This window comes from Sciurus carolinensis, chromosome 17, assembly GCF_902686445.1.
Source record: "Sciurus carolinensis chromosome 17, mSciCar1.2, whole genome shotgun sequence".
NCBI classification, from domain to species: Eukaryota; Metazoa; Chordata; class Mammalia; order Rodentia; family Sciuridae; genus Sciurus; species Sciurus carolinensis.
The window spans coordinates 30,461,656-30,468,701 of record NC_062229.1 but is presented as its reverse complement, the minus strand read 5'-3'; positions in this window follow the sequence as shown (position 1 = coordinate 30,468,701).

Genomic DNA, 7,046 nt, shown 5'->3' with positions numbered 1-7,046 from the left:
ACATGCATCTCTATTAAACAGAAGAGAAAACATAAAAGAAATGACTGCTGCTGAGTATGTTGTGATCACTACAAAAAAAAAGACTGGGTTTCTGCTCCACTCTTAATTTGCACCAGCCTCATCCAGCTCTCATAATTTGCCTGAAATGTTGCCACAGTTTGTTCTCTGGTCACTTGCCTCCTGTAGGTCCTCCCCCTCCACCCACCCTGCACTCACCACTTCTGAGACCCGGACTGTTCAGAAGATTTGTAGGTCCCCCATTAGCACAGAATAAGAGTTACATAACCTGAATGTTAAGTTTGGCTATGAGGTGTTCCCCAAGAGATCCTGTTGATGCAGGAATATTCAGAGGTGAAATGATGGGATTATGAGAGCTGTAACTTAATCAATCCACAGTGGTTTGAATAAACTGACTGGGTGATGACTGTAGGCAGGTGGGGCATGGCTGAAGGAGGTGGTCACTGGAGGCATGCCCTGGAAGGGTGCGTCTTCCCTGTGAACCCTTCGCCTCTGACTCTCACTCTCTGCTTCTTAACATGAGGGGAGCAACTTTTCTCCACTGAGCACTTGCCCTCTGATGTGCTGCCTCACCTTGGGCCCAGAGCAATGAAGTCCTCCATCTGTGGACTGAGAACTCTGAAATCATGAGCCCTAAAAAACTTTTCCCTTCCTAAGTTGTTCTTCTCGGGTCTTTTGGTCACAGTGATACAAAGCTGACTAAAACATTGAACAACTAGCTGAACCCTTTAATGCCTCAGTTTCTGTCAACTATAGATAATTTGTAGGAAGTCATGAGTTTGATACGAGAATGAAGAGTCAATGTTCAAAAAGCCTTTAGAACCTTGCCCAGGGCATTATATGTACTCAGTAAATATGAGACATTACCACTTAGTGTGGCTTTGATTTTCTCTTGTTTTGATCACATCTCTCCACCCTACAGGTGAAGCTGCACAATATGGCCCCACCCTCACCTGCCTCTCTAGGCTCACCTCCTACTGCAACCCACTTTGGATTATCTCCATAATTCACAAAAATGCTGATGAATTCCCACTTCTGCATTCTGCTTACTCTGTAACTTCTAGTTGAAATGCATGTTTTGTTTTCTCAGCATTTGAATTAATAGATAGGTCATGGTTTATATTTTTGTTGTTTTGTTTTTGTTTTGTTTTGTTTTGTTTTGTTTTGTACTGGGGATTGAACCCAGGTGCACTTAACCACTGAGCCACATCCCCAGTTCTTTTTTATTTTTTATTTAGAGACAGGGTATTGCTAAGTTGCTTAGGGCCTCTCTAAATTGCTGAGGCTGGCTTTGAACTTGCAATCCTCCTGCTCGGCCTCCCAAGTCACTGGGATTATAGGTGTGTGCCACCCACAATCAACTAGACAGGCCATTCTTTAGTGTCATAACTCAAGTTTACTTCCTCTAAGGACTTTCCTCTTCTTGACACCAAACTGTATTATGTCTGCATCATATCTCACCAAGAATATTTCAATAATCAAACCACCCTTGGCTTCTCCCCACTAATATCACCATCTTCAATGCTTCCAGAAAATTCTTTCCCCTTAGAAAAACAAGGTTTCATCAATTGCCCATGATATGCCAAGCACAATTAGAACCTTCTACCATATTTCATTGCACATGACCACCACCCACAAATTACCATCCTCATGGTCCAGACAAGGAAACTGATACTCTGTGAAAGATCACAGAGGTGGTCGTGCAGGGACCAGGATTTCAAACCAGATCTGTCTCCTCCAGCACCCACACTCATCCACTACAGTCATCTTTCCACTGTGTTCACAATTTTTGCCAGTTCTGTCTACCACCTACATATTAACTATTTTTATTTATATAAAGCCCATTTTAATTTCAAATATAATTCTTTTAAAAATCTATCACTACTGTCCATTAATACTTACCATAAATAAAATGTAATACTAAAAATAATTCAGTGACGATAACATGATGCAATTCAATTTTAGATGTAATAAGCCAGGATGAAAACAAACATCCTAATGAGGTTCACAGGCCCAGGGTGGTGCAGTCCTGGCCCCTTCCTCCAGCCTTATCCCTTCCACTCTTCCCTGTCCTTTCTGATCTAGCCCACAACAGTTTTCTTTCTGCCCTTACTGCTTGCTGTGCTTCCTGATGCCACAGGGTATTTGCATATGTCATTCTCTTGCCTAAAACTCTCTTCCCCATCACCTTTGCTAACTTAACTCCTTTCTACTCTTTGACATCAATCTAAGAGTCCCTTCCTTGGGAAAATCTGCACAGGTCCCCTGACTGGGCAAATCCTCACATCCTCAGACCTCAAGATACTGTGAGTCTCTCCTTCATCGCCCTTATCCCAACACTGTTTTATATTTGTTTATGGGATTAACTTCTGTTTCTCTTAACAGATGATATAAATTCTGCCAGGGCTATGACCCTTCCTGGTTTTGCTCACTGTTGAATTTCCATACTTGAGCAGGGTGCCTTAACAGCCTTGGCTGAATGGATGAGTAAATAAGCAGTTCCCAGATTTTTGAGGTATAAAAGCAGTGGAGACCTGCAATCCTTGAGGGTAACTTTCCTTGAGGGAAAACATAAGTTTTCTTTAGCAGAGCCAGAACTGTTTCCTTTAGCCACAGCTGGATGTTGTTCTCTGGTTTTGCAGATCAGAGCTTTCTGACCTTTATGAATCCTCTGCTCCTGCCAATTCCATGGTCCAATCTCTGCAGACTGGGCTCTCTCATACACATGAGATTGTAACCAACAGGGACTTCCACATGGAAAAATTGATTACACAACTAATGAAGTTTAAAATGGACTTCCATGAACCTTTTAAACTTCATCCTTCATAAACCACAAGAAATCTGGTCACTTCTCTGCCAAGTCTGCAATAGTGTTTCCTCCAAAATCTCTCCAGACTTTGTTTTCCCATTTCTACTGCCAATATTTAACTCTCGGTTTTGTCGCCTGGCACCCAGACCCCTCCAGCCCTTGTCTACTTTACTTGGTTCTGTACACGGTGAAAAATTCATATATGAGCAGGTTGCCTCTTATCAGAAAAAAGTAAAACAAAACAAAAAAACCCAGATTTCCTCGCTCCCTACAAAATCACATCAAAAATTTCTAGTCAACATTAAGGCCCTCATCAGTGCGGCCTCTAGTATGCCCACTCAATCTCTTGACTCAAAAGGGAGAAAGAGGCTCCCTGTTCTGTGGTCACACTAAGATTCAACCTAGGCTTGCAGATCCTCTGCAACACACCAACACCAGTCCTGGCCCCGATGACCAGGCAGGAGCGAAAGGGCAACTCAGCGTATGTTGCCATACTTGAGAAGCACGCAGAGGAGCAGATAGCACTTGCTCTTCAATGCACAAAAACAATGCTGGGATATTGGGTGGCATCATTTTAGGCATGACTCCGTGGATGCACATGAAAGGATCTCTTTCTCCTGTCTTTGAGAAAATAAAAATGCCAACTCACCTTGAAAAAATAGAATCATTTACTTTACACAGATCCTAGAAAAAAAATCATGGAAAACTGCACTCAGAGAGAAGAATGGAAGAAACAAGGGGAAATCACTCACAGAGGCAAAGTGGTTTTAAAAACAGCTCTCCAGGAAGGGAAGTTAATGGGTGAGCAATCCGACAGAAGACCCAGAACCACTGCAGGCAACTGTGAGCCAGTGATCTCAGTCATTAACGGGAGTTTGAAGTTGCAGCTCCTACACAGTGTCACAGCAGGAGCACGGGCCAGTCACAGAACCCGTGTGAGTCTGTAATGCAGACTGCAAATTGAACACCACTGGAGAGGTGGGAGGAAAAGGAGCCGTATGTGAAAAGGTGTTATAAACTGTAGCCAGGCTCCAAGTGTATCTGCACCTGGAAGTAAGATGTGGTCACTGAAGTCACCTGGGGGTAGTTTTTCCTGTGAGGGAGGAGCTCATAAATGGGTCAGGTTAGACCCAGAATCTTATTCCCAGCTTGGGTGATTCAGAAGCATTTAATTTATTTAATAAAATAATTTTTAACAAATTGCTATCCAGGGAAGCCTCTTCCCAGCATCAGGATACCAAGGGAACCAAATTCATAACCAGAGGTTCACTTACTAGGGGTGGAAGCTAAGCCAAAGGGGACCATAGTCATAGACGTTATTTTTTAACCAAAACTTACACAGACCCTAAAATTTCCAATACAAGGAAGAAGTGATCTGTCTCAACATCAGGGTACTAAATATACCCCAGACACAAGACCTCACTCCCTTGGCAATGGCTGAACCAACACTGAAATTGGTTTTCTCTAATCCTCCTTCATCTACTCTGTAGGCTTCTACCCTCTGCCTTCACCTGTCACTAGTAGGTCACAGTTTCCTAGGTGACAGTGTATTTTACTTGGTTCTGGGTTTTCGTCCTAATCTCCCTAATTCAGAAAAATGCTAATCTGATCACCATGTGTTTATGAGCCTTCTCTGAACTGCACTTCTCATATATTATGGAAATTCTTATTATCCAGGAATATCACTTCCTGACCAGATGGACGAATTCAGTTGAACTGTCTCCCTTTGTACCTTAATTATGCTTCCAAGAAGTAGCTCAGAAGGCTGGAAAATATCATTCCTCTGTATTTGTCCTAAAGAATTAAAGTCATCATACTGTAGCAACACATGCATACCCACGTTTATAGCAGCACAATTCACAATAGCCAAACTATAGAAAGAAACTAGGTGCCCATCAGTGGATGCATGGATAAAGAAAATGGAATACATATACACAATGGAGTTTGATTCAGCCATAAGGAAAAATAAAATTATGTCATTTGTGGAAAAATGGATGGAACTTGAGAACATTATATTGAGCAAAGTAAGCCAAATTCAGAAGGTCAGAGGCAATATGTTTTCTCTCATATGTAGAAACCAAAGAGGAAAAAGGGAAAGAAAGGTTGGAGGAGGGTGACATATCTCACAAAAATTGAAGAGAGATGAATAGAGTAGGGAAAAGGGGTCAGGGGGAGGGGAGAGGGGAAGGAAAGGGGAAATATTGAAGAATGATATTGACCAAATCTTATTGTTATATTGTGCGCATGTATGAATATGTAACAATAAATTCCACCATTATATAAAACTATAATGCATCAATTTAAAATGCAGGGGGGAAAAAGGTGGAAAATGTTTTAAATTTGGCTGCAGTATGAATGTAGCTCTCTCAGCTGGGAAGGATGGAAAAAGTAGCCACATGGACACTGTGGCAGGCCAGTCCCTCCTGACCCGCCCAAGGGTGGATCTTTAGGAATCCATTTCCAGTTTAGTTTTTTGTACTCTTCATTCGTGGTCTCAGAAAAGGGCAGCAGATCATCTGATTTATGGCAAATGTTTGACACAAAGTGCCACAGTGGCCATCCCAAGGCAAAATACAAGACTAGCATTACAGTAATCTATAGGGAGAATTCTAGTTCAAAGAACACAGGGAAAAGGGAGGGGGCCCATTCACTTTTTCTAGCTTTCCAATGGTAGAATGAATCTGACAGGGAATAAAAGGTGAGACAGCATTAACTTAGAACCAGCAGAATGAGCAAAGGCAGAAAAACGAGCTGAGACCAATATTAGACCCTGTTTGGAGATGTGAGGTCCAAAAAGTCAAGTGCTAAGGAAGAAGTGGTAGCTCCTGCTACCTGCTCTGTAGGACCACATCTGGACCACCACATGGTGCAGAATTCCAGGAGCTTTTAATGGGTGTACATGGCCTTTGTTTCTGCAGAGAAGGAGGAATTTAGCTTTGTTCCAACAAAGTGCACAAGACTTCCTGACCCAGGGACGCCATTTTTTCTTAATGGTTTAATGGGCCCTGGGTAAACAGTAGGCCACCCCTGACTTGAATGGAAAAGTCTGAATTTATATAATCCAGGCCTGCAGAGCTAATAAGACAAGTAGTGGGAGCTGCCATAAAGCTGCTACTTCCATCTGAACCTAAAGGGAGATAAAAGAACCCTGCAGATTGTTCCACTGGACTAAGTTTAAGAAAAGGGTTTATTCATTAAACGAAGACAATGTCTCCAAAAGTAAAAAGTTTGCATAAATAATACAATAAAAGATACCGTGGTAGACTGGGGTTGTGGCTCAGTGGTAGAGCACTTGCCTAGCACATTTGAGGGACTAGGTTTGATCCTTAGCACCACATTAAAAATAAATAAGTAAATAAAATTAGGTTATTTTGTCCATCTACAGCTAAAAATATTTAAAAAAATAAAAAGATACAGTGGTAAAGCAGTATGTAGTTAGCTAAGATGTGTTATGCCACACAGCAGCGATGGCTTGGGAGGGGATTGGGTCAGAAGGAAATCAGGAAGTAAGAGCCCTGGACCCAGAGCCAGGAGCCTGGGTGATGGTGTGACCTCTATCACCAACTATGATCTTGGGGAAACTCCTTCTGGGCCTGGGTTTCCACATCTATGAAGGGTTGTAATTGTAAAAACCAGCAAATATTGAGAGCTTCCTCCATAAGTCAGGCACATAGTCAAGCACTTGATGTGAGTGACCTTCATTTACTTACCACAGCAACCTCATGAAGTAAGAGAAAAAGAAATTCTGACTTCTCTTCAAAAATCAGAAAATTTGACAATGTTGGAAATCAGTCCCACACAGCAGCAATAAGCCAGAGCTGAATGGAGCAGGCTGTTTTAGTTGAGACCATTAGCCACAGACCTTACCACTCTTTTTATCACTTACTTTGTGATTCTGAGTGGTTCTTGAAGCATACACGTTTGTGGTTCCTGCATTAGATGGTCTCCGTGATTCCTTCTCCACCCCAGCGTTCTTTGCTCTGTGTCACCGTGCCCAGGGTGATAAGGCCCTCCCTCAACATTTAGACCTCAGGCACAGGGTGCATGAACTTGGATGCTCCAGGTTAAGGACTCCAAAGAAGCAGGGACATTGCAGCCAGGGAACAGTGCTTACTGTGCCTGTGAAATGGAGTTTCAGTAGACACTAGGCCCTCTGCAGCCCATTCTCCACTGCATCAAGAACTTGAATCTCACCTGAAATGGGAAAGGAAGTGATGGA